Consider the following 13,475-nt stretch of genomic DNA (forward strand, 5'->3'; position numbering starts at 1 on the left):
TTACTTTGGAATGGCGGAGAAATACCATATAGTAGGTAGGTATGGTGGACACAAATGGCATAGTTATTGGCTCAAGGATTTTGATGCACGAGAAGTAATCCTTCTCAATACAAGGCTTAGGCTAGCAAGGTTATTTGAAGCAAACACAAGTATGAACCGGTACAGCAAGACTCACATAAAAACATATTGCAAGCATTATAAGACTCTACACTGTCATCCTTGTTGCTCAAACCTTACTAGAAAATATCTAGACTTAAGAGAGACCAATCGTGCAAACCAAATTTCAACAAGCTCTATGTATATCTTCACTAATAGGTGCCAAGTACATGATGCAAGAGCTTAAACATGATCTATAACAATTGCCAAGTGTCAAATTATCCAAGACATTTTACCAATTACCACATGTAGCATTTTTCGTTTCCAACCATATAACAATTAACGAAGCAGATTATCCTTCGCCATGAACATTATGAGTAAAAGCCAAGGACATATTTGTCCATATGCAACAGCGGAGCGTGTCTCTCTCCCACAAGATGAATGCTAGGATCCATTTTATTAAAACAAAACAAAAACAAAAAACAAATAGACGCTCCAAGCAAAGTACATAAGATGTGACGGAATAAAAATATAGTTTCACTAGAGGAACCTGATAATGTTGTCGATGAAGAAGGGGATGCCTTGGGCATCCCCAAGCTTAGATGCTTGAGTCTTCTTGAAATATGCAGGGATGAACCACCGGGGCATCCCCAAGTTTAGATCTTTCACTCTCCTTGATCATATTGTATCATCTTCCTCTCTTGATCCTTGAAAACTTCCTCCACACCAAACTCAAAGCAACTCATTAGAGGGTTAGTGTACAATTAAAATTTACATGTTCAGAGGTGACACAATCATTCTTAACACTTCTGGCATTGCACAAAGCTACTGAAAGTTAATGGAACAAAGAAATCCATCAAGTATAGCAAAACAGGTAATGCGAAATAAAAGGCAGAATCTGTCAAAACAGAACAGTTCGTAAAGAAGAATTTCTAACAGGCACCAGACTTGCTCAAATGAAAATTCTCAAATTGAATGAAAGTTGCGTACATATCTGAGGATCACACACGTAAATTGGCATAATTTTCTGAGTTACCTACAGAAAAATAGGCCCAGATTCGTGACAGCAAGAAATCTGTTTCTGCGCAGTAATCCAAATCTAGTATGAACCTTACTGTCAAAGACTTTACTTGGCACAACAATGCAACAAAACTAAGATAAGGATAGGTTGCTACAGTAGTAACAACTTCCAAGACTCAAATATAAAACAAAAGTACTGTAGTAAAATCATGGGTTGTCTCCCATAAGCGCTTTTCTTTAACGCCTTTCAGCTAGGCGCAGAAAGTGTGTGTCAAGTATTATCAAGAGATGAATCATAAACATCATAATTTGTTCTAATGATAGAATCAAAAGGTAACTTCATTCTCTTTCTAGGGAAGTGTTCCATACCTTTCTTGAGAGGAAATTGATATTTAATATTACCTTCCTTCATATCAATAATAGCACCAACAGTTCGAATAAAAGGTCTTCCCAATATAATGGGACAAGATGCATTGCATTCAATATCCAAGACAACAAAATCAACGGGGACAAGGTTATTGTTAACGGTAATGCAAACATTATCAACTCTCCCCAACGGTTTCTTTGTAGAATTATCAGCAAGATTAACATCCAAATAACAATTTTGCAATGGTGGCAAGTCAAGCATATTATAGATCTTCTTAGGCATAACGGAAATACTTGCACCAAGATCACATAAAGCATTACAATCAAAGTCATTGACCTTCATCTTAATGATGGGCTCCCAACCATCCTCTAGCTTCCTAGGAATAGAAGCTTCAATATTTAATTTCTCTTCTCTAGCTTTTATGAGAGCATTTGTAATATGTTTTGTGAAAGCCAAATTTATAGCACTAGCATTAGGACTTTTAGCAAGTTTTTGTAAGAACTTTATAACTTCAGAGATGTGACAATCATCAAAATCTAAACCCATTATGATCTAAAGCAATGGGATCATTATCCCCAACATTAGAAAAAATTTCAGCAGTTTTATCACAGGCAGTTTCAGCAGTTTCAGGCAGTTTTTCACGCTTTGCATTAGAAGTGGAAACATTGCCAACACCAATTCTTTTACCATTAATAGTAGGAGGTGCAGCAACATGTGGAGCATTAGCATTACTAGTGGTGGTAATAGTCCAAACTTTAGCTATATTATCTTCTTTTTCATTTTCTTCTCTTTCCCACCTAGCACGCAATTCGGCCATCAATCTTATATTCTTATTAATTCTAACTTGGATGGCATTTGCTGTAGTAACAATTTTATTATCTATATCCTCAGGTTTAGCAGCCATTTTATTAATTAAAGAAGATTGTGACGCTGAGACATGTATGAGATTCGGTTTTCAGCATTTGCAAGTTTAGTTTGCAACCCAGAGATCTCCATATTCAGATTTTCAAGTTGATTTCCTATATTCTTCAACAAGGTAGATTGTTCATTCATAGTTTTAGTAAACAATTTATTTTGCTCATATTGTGATTGCATAAAGCTCTTGGTGGATCTTTCAATTTCTAACATCTTTTCCTCATTAGGTGAAGCATTTCTATCATAAGAGTTACCATTAGCAGGATATGGTCTAGAATTTTTATAATTGTTATTTTTAATGAAATTCACATCAACATGTTCTTTTTGAGCAACCAATGAAGCTAACGGAACATTATTAGGATAAAAATTAGTCCTACCATTCACAAGCATAGACATAATAGCATCAATCTTATCACTCAAGGAAGAGGTTTCTTCGACAGAATTTACCTTCTTACCTTGTGGAGCTCTTTCCGTGTGCCATTCAGAGTAATTAATCATCATATTATCAAGAAGCTTTGTTGCGTCGCCTAGAGTGATGGACATAAAGGTACCTCCAGCAGCTGAATCCAATAAGTTCCGTGAAGAAAAGTTCAGTCCTGCATAAAAGGTTTGGATGATCATCCAAGTAGTCAGTCCATGGGTTGGGCAATTCTTAACCAAAGATTTCATTCTTTCCCAAGCTTGGGCAACATGCTCATTATCCAATTGTTTAAAATTCATTATGCTACTTCTCAAAGATATAATTTTAGCAGGGGGATAATATCTACCAATAAAAGCATCCTTGCATTTAGTCCATGAATCAATACTATTCTTAGGCCAGAGATAGCAACCAATCTTTAGCTCTTCCTCTTAATGAGAAAGGAAACAATTTTAATTTTATAATGTCACCATCTACATCCTTATACTTTTGCATTTCACATAATTCAACAAAATTATTGAGATGGGCACCAGCATCATCAGAACTAACACCAGAAAATTGCTCTCTCATAACAAGATTCAGTAAAGCAGGTTTAATTTCAAAGAATTCTGCTGTATTAGCAGGTGGAGCAATAGGTGTGCATAAGAAATCATTATTATTTGTGGTTGTGAAGTCACACAACTTAGTATTTTCAGGAGTACCCATTTTAGCAACAGTAAATAAAGCAAACTAGATAAAGTAGATGCAAGTAACTAATTTTTTTGTGTTTTTAATATAGAGAATGCAAACAAGACAGTAAATAAAGTAAAGCTAGCAACTAATTTTTTTGTGTTTTGTTTTAGTGCAGCAAACAAAGTAGTAAATAAAGTAAAGCAAGACAAAAACAAAGTAAAGAGATTGGATGTGGAGACTCCCCTTGCAGCGTGTCTTGATCTCCCCGGCAACGGCGCCAGAAAAGTGTCTTGATACGCGTACAGCACGCGTCCGTTCGGAACCCCAAGAGGAAGGTGTGATGCGTACAGCGGCAAGTTTTTCCTCAGTAAGAAACCAAGGTTTATCGAACCAGTAGGAGCCAAGAAGCACGTTGAAGGTTGATGGCGGCGGGATGTAGTGCGGCGCAACACCACGGATTCCAGCGCCAATGTGGAACCTGCACAACACAACCAAAGTACTTTGTCCCAACGAAACAGTGAGGTTGTCAATCTCACCGGCTTGCTGTAACAAAGGATTAGATGTATAGTGTGGATGATGATGTTTGCAGAAAACAGTAGAACAATTGCAGTAGATTGTATTTCAGATGTAAAGAATAGGACCGGGGTCCACAGTTCACTAGAGGTGTCTCTCCCATAAGAATTAGCATGTTGGGTGAACAAATTACAGTTGGGCAATTGACAAATAATGAGGGCATAACAATGCACATACATGATATGAAGAGTATTGTGAGATTTAATTGGGCATTACGACAAAGTACATAGACCGCTATCCAGCATGCATCTATGCCTAAAAAGTCCACCTTCAGGTTATCATCCGAACCCCTTCCAGTATTAAGTTGTAAACAACAGACAATTGCATTAAGTATGGTGCGTAATTTAACCGACAACTACATCCTCGGACATAGCATCGATGTTTTATCCCTAGTGGCAACAGCACATCCACAACCTTAGAACTTTCTGTCACTGTCCCATATTTAATGGAGGCATGAACCCACTATCGAGCATAAATACTCCCTCTTGGAGTTACAAGCAAAAACTTGGCCAGAGCCTCTACTAGCAATGGAGAGCATGCAAGATCATAAACAACACATGATAGATTGATAATCAACATAACATAGCATTCACTATCCATCGGATCCCAACAAACACAACATATAGTATTACAGATAGATGATCTTGATCATGTTAGGCAGCTCACAAGATCCGACAATGATAGCACAATGAGGAGAAGACAACCATCTAGCTACTGCTATGGACCCATAGTCCAGGGGTGAACTACTCACACATCACTCCGGAGGCGACCATGGCGGTGTAGAGTCCTCCGGGAGATGATTCCCCTCTCCGGTAGGGTGCCGGAGGCGATCTCCTGAATCCCCCGAGATGGGATTGGCGGCAGCGGCATCTCTGGAAGGTTTTCCGTATCGTGGCTCTCGATACTGGGGGTTTCGTGACGAAGGCTATAAGTAGGCGGAGGAGATAGGCCAGGGGCCACACGAGGGCCCCACACCACAGGCCGGCGCGGCCAAGGGCCAGGCCGCGCCGCCCTAGTGTGTCGTCGCCTCGTCGCCCCACTTCGTAAGTCCTCCGGTCTTCTGGAAGCTTCGTGGAAAAATAGGCCCCTGGGCGTTGTTTTCGTCCAATTCCGAGAATATTTCCTTACTAGGATTTCTGAAACCAAAAACAGCAGAAAACAACAACTGGCTCTTCGGCATCTTGTTAATAGGTTAGTGTCGGAAAATGCATAAATATGACATAAAGTATGCATAAAACATGTAGGTATCATCAATAAAGTAGCATGGAACATAAGAAATTATCGATACGTCAGAGACGTATCAGTAGCACACGAAATATTTACTTGGAATGGCAGAAAATACCATGTAGTAGGTAGGTATGGTGGACACAAATGGCATAGTTTTTGGCTCAAGGATTTGGATGCACGAGAAGTATTCCCTCTCAATACAAGGCTTAGGCTAGCAAGGTTATTTGAAACAAACACAAGTATGAACCGGTACAGCAAAACTCACATAAGAACATCTTGCAAGCATTATAAAACTCTACACTGTCTTCCTTGTTGTTCAAACCCTTACCAGAAAATATCTAGACTTTAGAGAGACCAATCATGCAATCCAAATTTTAACAAGCTCTACAGTATTTCTTCACTAATAGGTGCAAAGTATATGATGCAAGAGCTTAAACATGAGCACAAAAATTGCCAAGTATCAAATTATTCAAGACATTATACCAATTACCACATGTAGCATTTTCTGTTTCCAACCATATAACAATTAACGAAGCAGTTTCAACCTTCGCCACGAACATTAAGAATAAAGCTAAGAACATATGTGTTCATATGCAACAGCGGAGCATGTCTCTCTCCCACACATTGAATGCTAGGATCCAATTTATTCAAACAAAACAAAAACAAGAACATAAAGACACTCCAAGTAAAGCACATAAGATGTGACGGAATAAAAATATAGTTTCACTAGAGGTGACCTGATAATTTGTCGATGAAGAAGGGGATGCCTTGGGCATCCCCAAGCTTAGATGCTTGAGTCTTCTTGAAATATGCAGGGATGAACCACGGGGACATCCTCAAGCTTAGAGCTTTCACTCTCCTTGATCATATTGTATCATCCTCCTCTCTTGATCCTTGAAAACTTCCTCCACACCAAACTCAAAACAAACTCATTAGAGGGTTAGTGCATAATCAAAAATTCACATGTTCAGAGGTGACATAATCATTCTTAACACTTCTGGACATTGCACAAAGCTACTGAAAGTTAATGGAATAAAGAAATCCATCAAACATAGCAAAACAGGCAATGCGAAATAAAAGGCAGAATCTGTCAAAACAGAATAGTCTTTAAAGACAAATTTTTCTGGGGCACCAGACTTGCTCAAATGAAAATGCTAAAATTGAATGAAAGTTGCGTACATATCTGAGGATCACTCACGTAAATTGGCAGATTTTTCTGAGTTACCTACAGAGAACACTTCCCAAATTTGTGACAGCAAGAAATCTGTTTCTGCGCAGTAATCCAAATCTAGTATGAACCTTACTATCAAAGACTTTACTTAGCACAACAATGCAACAAAATAAAGATAAGGAGAGGTTTCTACAGTAGTAACAACTTCCAAGACTCAAATATAAAACAAAAGTGCAGAAGTAAAATCATGGGTTGTCTCCCATAAGCGCTTTTCTTTAACGCCTTTCAGCTAGGTGCAGAAAGTGTGAATCAAGTATTATCAAGAGATGAAGCATCAACATCATAATTTTCACAACTTGTCACAATAGGTTTCTTAGATGCTCCATTATCTATAGTGGTATTAAGAGCTTTATCAATTTTATTCCTATAATAGTTTTTTGGTTTAGGCACCTTAGAGACATACATGAACTTTTGCTCCTTACCCACATAAGCTTTCTCCTTAAACTTAATAGAAGAAAAAGTTGAACCCAAGGTTCCCATAGCTTCTTCAAGTTCACTAATCCTTTGGGTTTGATTATCATGAATAGCACAAGCTTCTAAAATGGCAATTCTCTCATTAATTCCACCTAGAGATTTGTCAAGTTTATCAGTGCTATTAAGTAATTCTCCCAATTTAGTCTCAATACTTGGAAGATTTTGCTCTATGCATGGTCTCCAACTTTTTCATGACATCTTTAAGAGAGATATAAATTTTAACTTCATTAATAGGTGGTATTCCAAATAGACTCTCAATAATGCAACTAGCTTCTAAAGCAGGAGTGCCTAGGAAATTACCTCCCGCGAGACAGTCAAGAACATACCTATTCCAGCTAGAGATACCAATATAAAAATTCCTGAGTAGGATAATGGTGGAGTGTTTCTTAGTGCACCTATTATGAGCATCACTAATTCTATACCAAGCATCTTTTAAACATTCTCCCCCGTGTTGCTTAAACGATCGAACTTCATCTTCAGGATTACTCATTTTAGCAATAAAGCAAACTAGATAAAGTAAATGCAAGTAACTAATTTTTTGTGTTTTTAATATGGAGAACGCAAACAAGATAGTAAATAAAGTAAAACAAGTAACTAATTTTTATGAGCACCTAAAATCTTTTAAACATTCTCCCCCTTGTTGCTTAAACGATCGAACTTCATCTTCATGATTACTCATTTAGCAATAAAGCAAACTAGATAAAGTAAATGCAAGTAACTAATTTTTTTGTATTTTTAATATGGAGAACGCAAACAAGATAGTAAATAAAGTAAAACAAGTAACTAATTTTTTTGTGTTTTTGATATAATGCAGCAAACAAAGCAGTAAATAAAATAAAGCAAGACAAAAACAAAGTAAAGAGATTGGAAGTGGAGACTCCCCTTGCAGCGTGTCTTGATCTCCCCGGCAACGGCGCCAGAAAAAGCGCTGGCGTGTAGTTGACGTGGGAGTTAGAAATCTCTGTGGTGTATCTTTTCTTCAGGTCCCCGGCAATGGCGCCAGAAAAAGCGCTGCTTGTGACGGTAAAGCACTCGTCCGTTGGAAACCCCAAGAGGAAGGTGTGATGCATATAGCGGCGAGTTTTCCCTCAGAAAGAAACTAAGGTTATCGAACCAGTAGGAGTCAAGAAGCACGTTGAAGGTTGATGGTGGCGGAGTGTAGTGCGGCGTAACACCAGGGATTCCGGCGCCAATGTGGAACCTGCACAACACAACCAAAATACTTTGCCTCAACTTAACAGTGAGGTTGTCAATCTCACCGGCTTGCTGTAACAAAGGATTAGATGTATAGTGTGGAAGATGATGTTTGCGAAGAACAGTAGAAACAAGTATTGCAGTAGATTGCATTCGATGTAAAGTATGGACCGGGGTCCACAGTTCACTAGTGGTGTCTCTCCGATAAGAATAAGCATGTTGGGTGAACAAATTACAGTTGGGCAATTGACAAATAAAGATGGCATGACAATGCACATACATGTTATGATGAGTAGTGTGAGATTTAATTGGGCATTACGACAAAGTATATAGACCGCTATCCAGCATGCATCTATGCCTAAAAAGTCCACCTTCAGGTTAGCGTCCGCACCCCTTGCAGTATTAAGTTGCAAACAACAGACAATTGCATTAAGTATGGTGCGTAATGTAATCAACACAAATATCCTTAGACAAAGCATTGATGTTTTATCCCTAGTGGCAACAACACATCCACAACCTTAGAACTTTCTGTCACTGTCCCAGATTTAATGGAGGCATGAACCCACTATCAAGCATAAATACTCCCTCTTGGAGTTACAAGTAACGACTTGGCCAGAGCCTCTACTAGCAACGGAGAGCATGCAAGATCTTAAACAACACATATATGATAGATTGATAATCAACATAACATAGTATTCCATATTCATCGGATCCCAACAAACGCAACATGTAGCATTACAAATAGATGATCTTGATCATGTTAGGCAGCTCACAAGATCCAACAATGATAGCACAATGAGGAGAAGACGACCATCTAGCTACTACTATGGACCCATAGTCCAGGGGTGAACTACTCACACATCAATCCGGAGGCGATCATGGCGATGAAGAGTCCTCCGGGAGATGATTCCCCTCTCCGGTAGGGTGCTGGAGGCGATCTGCCGAATCCCCCGAGATGGGATTGGCGGCGGCGGCGTCTCTGGAAGGTTTTCCGTATCGTGGCTCTCGGTACTGGGGTTTTCTCGACGAAGGCTATATGTAGGCGGAAGGGTAGGTCAGGGGGCGTCGCGAGGGCCCCACACGCTAGGGACATGCGACCCCAGCCCTGGCCGCGCCGCCCTGTTGTGTCGGCGCCTCGTGGCCCCACCTCGTATCTCCTCCGGTCTTCTGGAAGCTTCGTGGAAAAATAAGACCCTGGGCGTTGATTTCGTCCAATTCCGAGAATATTTCCTTACTAGGATTTCTGAAACCAAAAACAGCAGAAAACAACAACTTGCTCTTCGGCATCTTATCAATAGGTTAGTGCCGGAAAATGCATAAATATGACATCAATTGTGTATAAAACATGTGAGTATCATCAATAAAGTAGCATGGAACATAATAAATTATAGATACGTTTGAGACATATCATAGCACAATGAGGAGTGTCTATTTATTTTAGTTTTATTTTGGAGATGACACTCCTCCCCACCTTTACTTCCTCAAGCCATGGCTAACCGAATCCTCGGGTGCCTTCCAACAATCACATACCATGGAGGAGTGTCTTTTTTGTAAAATTATGAAGGTTAATTCATTGGGGCTGGGAACCCCATTGCCAGCTCTTTTTGCAAATTATTGGATAAGCGGATGAAGCCACTAGTCCATTGGTGAAAGTTGCCCAACAAGAGATAAACACCACATACTTCCTCATGAGCTATAAAACATTGACACAAATAAGAGATAATACATTTTGAATTGTTTAAAGGTAGCGCACGAAATATTTACTTGGAATGGCAGAAAATACCATGTAGTAGGTAGGTATGGTGGACACAAATGGCATAGTTTTTGGCTCAAGGATTTGGATGCACGCGAAGTATTCCCTCTCAATACAAGGCTTAGGCTAGCAAGGTTATTTGAAACAAACACAAGTATGAACCGGTATAGCAAAACTCACATAAGAACATGTTGCAAGCATTATAAAATTCTACACTGTCTTCCTTGTTGTTCAAACCCTTACCAGAAAATATCTAGACTTTAGAGAGACCAATCATGCAATCCAAATTTTAACAAGCTCTACAGTATTTCTTCACTAATAGGTGCAAAGTATATGATGCAAGATCTTAAACATGAGCACAACAATTGCCAAGTATCAAATTATTCAAGACATTATACCAATTACCACATGTAGCATTTTCTGTTTCCAACCATATAACAATTAACGAAGCAGTTTCAACCTTCGCCATGAACCTTAAGAATAAAGCTAAGAACATATGTGTTCATATGCAACAGCGGAGCGTGTCTCTCTCCCACAAAATGAATGCTAGGATCCAATTTATTCAAACAAAACAAAAACAAGAACATAAAGACACTCCAAGTAAAGCACATAAGATGTGACGGAATAAAAATATAGTTTCACTAGAGGTGACCTGATAATTTGTCGATGAAGAAGGGGATGCCTTGGGCATCCCCAAGCTTAGATGCTTGAGTCTTCTTGAAATATGCAGGGATGAACCACGGGGGCATCCCCAAGCTTAGAGCTTTCACTCTACTTGATCATATTGTATCATCCTCCTCTCTTGATCCTTGAAAACTTCCTCCACACCAAACTCAAAACAAACTCATTAGAGGGTTAGTGCATAATCAAAAATTCACATGTTCAGAGGTGACATAATCATTCTTAACACTTCTGGACATTGCACAAAGCTACTAAAAGTTAATGGAATAAAGAAATCCATCAAACATAGCAAAACAGGCAATGCGAAATAAAAGGCAGAATCTGTCAAAACAGAACAGTCTGTAAAGACAAATTTTTCTGGGGCACCAGACTTGCTCAAATGAAAATGCTCAAATTGAATGAAAGTTGCGTACATATCTGAGGATCACTCACGTAAATTGGCAGATTTTTCTGAGTTACCTACAGAGAACACTGCCCAAATTCGTGACAGCAATAAATCTGTTTCTGCGCAGTAATCCAAATCTAGTATGAACCTTACTATCAAAGACTTTACTTAGCACAACAATGCAACAAAATAAAGATAAGGAGAGGTTGCTACAGTAGTAACAACTTCCAAGACTCAAATATAAAACAAAAGTGCAGAAGTAAAATCATGGGTTGTCTCCCATAAGCGCTTTTCTTTAACGCCTTTCAGCTAGGTGCAGAAAGTGTGAATCAAGTATTATCAAGAGATGAAGCATCAACATCATAATTTTCACAACTTGTCACAATAGGTATCTTAGATGCTCCATTATCTATAGTGGTATTAAGAGCTTTATCAATTTTATTCCTATAATAGTTTTTTGGTTTAGGCACCTTAGAGACATACATGAACTTTTGCTCCTTACCCACATAAGCTTTCTCCTTAAACTTAATAGAAGAAAAAGATGAACCCAAGGTTCCCATAGCTTCTTCAACTTCACTAATCCTTTGGGTTTGATTATCATGAATAGCACAAGCTTCTAAAATGGCAATTCTCTCATTAATTCCACCTAGAGATTTGTCAAGTTTATCAGTGCTATTAAGTAATTCTCCCAATTTAGTCTAAATACTTGGAAGATTTTGCTCTATGGTCTCCAACTTTTTCATGACATCTTCAAGAGAGATTTCAATTTTAACTTCATTAATAGGTGGTATTCCAAATAGACTCTCAATAATGCAACTAGCTTCTAAAGCAGGAGTGCCTAGGAAATTATCTCCCGCGAGACAGTCAAGAACATACCTATTCCAGCTAGAGATACCAACATAAAAATTCCTGAGTAGGATAATGGTGGAGTGTTTCTTAGTGCACCTATTATGAGCATCACTAATTCTATACCAAGCATCTTTTAAACATTCTCCCCCTTGTTGCTTAAATGATCGAACTTCATCTTCAGGATTACTCATTTTAGCAATAAAGCAAACTAGATAAAGTAAATGAAAGTAACTAATTTTTTTGTGTTTTTAATATGGAGAACGCAAACAAGATAGTAAATAAAGTAAAACAAGTAACTAATTTTTATGAGCACCTAAAATATTTTAAACATCTTTTAAACATTCTCCCCCTTGTTGCTTAAACGATCGAACTTCATCTTCAGGATTACTCATTTTAGCAATAAAGCAAACTAGATAAAGTAAATGCAAGTAACTATTTTTTTTGTGTTTTTAATATGGAGAACGCAAACAAGATAGTAAATAAAGTAAAACAAGTAACTAATTTTTTTGTGTTTTTGATATAATGCAGCAAACAAAGCAGTAAATAAAATAAAGCAAGACAAAAACAAAGTAAAGAGATTGGAAGTGGAGACTCCCCTTGCAGCGTGTCTTGATCTTCCCGGCAACAACGCCAGAAAAAGCGCTGGCGTGTAGTTGACGTGGGAGTTAGAAATCTCTGTGGTGTAACTTTTCTTCAGGTCCCCGGCAACAGCGCCAGAAAAAGCGCTGCTTGTGATGGTAAAGCACTCGTCCGTTGGGAACCCCAAGAGGAAGGTGTGATGCGTATAGCGGCGAGTTTTCCCTCAAAAAGAAACTAAGGTTATCGAACCAGTAGGAGTCAAGAAGCACGTTGAAGGTTGATGGTGGCGGAGTGAAGTGCGGCGTAACACCAGGGATTCCGGCGCCAACGTGGAACCTACACAACACAACCAAAATACTTTGCCCCAACTTAATAGTGAGGTTGTCAATCTCACCGGCTTGCTGCAACAAAGGATTAGATGTATAGTGTGGAAGATGATGTTTGCGAAGAACAGTAGAAACAAGTATTGCAGTAGATTGTATTCGATGTAAAGAATGGACCGGGGTCCACAGTTCACTAGTGGTGTCTCTCCGATAAGAATAAGCATGTTGGGTGAACAAATTACAGTTGGGCAATTGACAAATAAAGATGGCATGACAATGCACATACATGTTACGATGAGTAGTGTGAGATTCAATTGGGCATTACGACAAAGTACATAGACCGCTATCCAGCATGCATCTATGCCTAAAAAGTCAACCTTTAGGTTAGCGTCCGCACCCCTTCCAGTATTAAGTTGCAAACAACAGACAATTGCATTAAGTATGGTGCGTAATGTAATCAACACAAATATCCTTAGACAAAGCATTGATGTTTTATCCCTAGTGGCAACAGCACATCCACAACCTTAGAACTTTCTGTCACCGTCCCAGATTTAATGGAGGCATGAACCCACTATCAAGCATAAATACTCCCTCTTGGAGTTACAAGTAACGACTTGGCCAGAGCCTCTACTAGCAACGGAGAGCATGCAAGATCTTAAACAACACATATATGATAGATTGATAATCAACATAACATAGTATTCCATATTCATCGGAT

Source organism: Lolium rigidum, chromosome 3, assembly GCF_022539505.1.
Source record: "Lolium rigidum isolate FL_2022 chromosome 3, APGP_CSIRO_Lrig_0.1, whole genome shotgun sequence".
Classification (NCBI taxonomy): Eukaryota; Viridiplantae; Streptophyta; class Magnoliopsida; order Poales; family Poaceae; genus Lolium; species Lolium rigidum.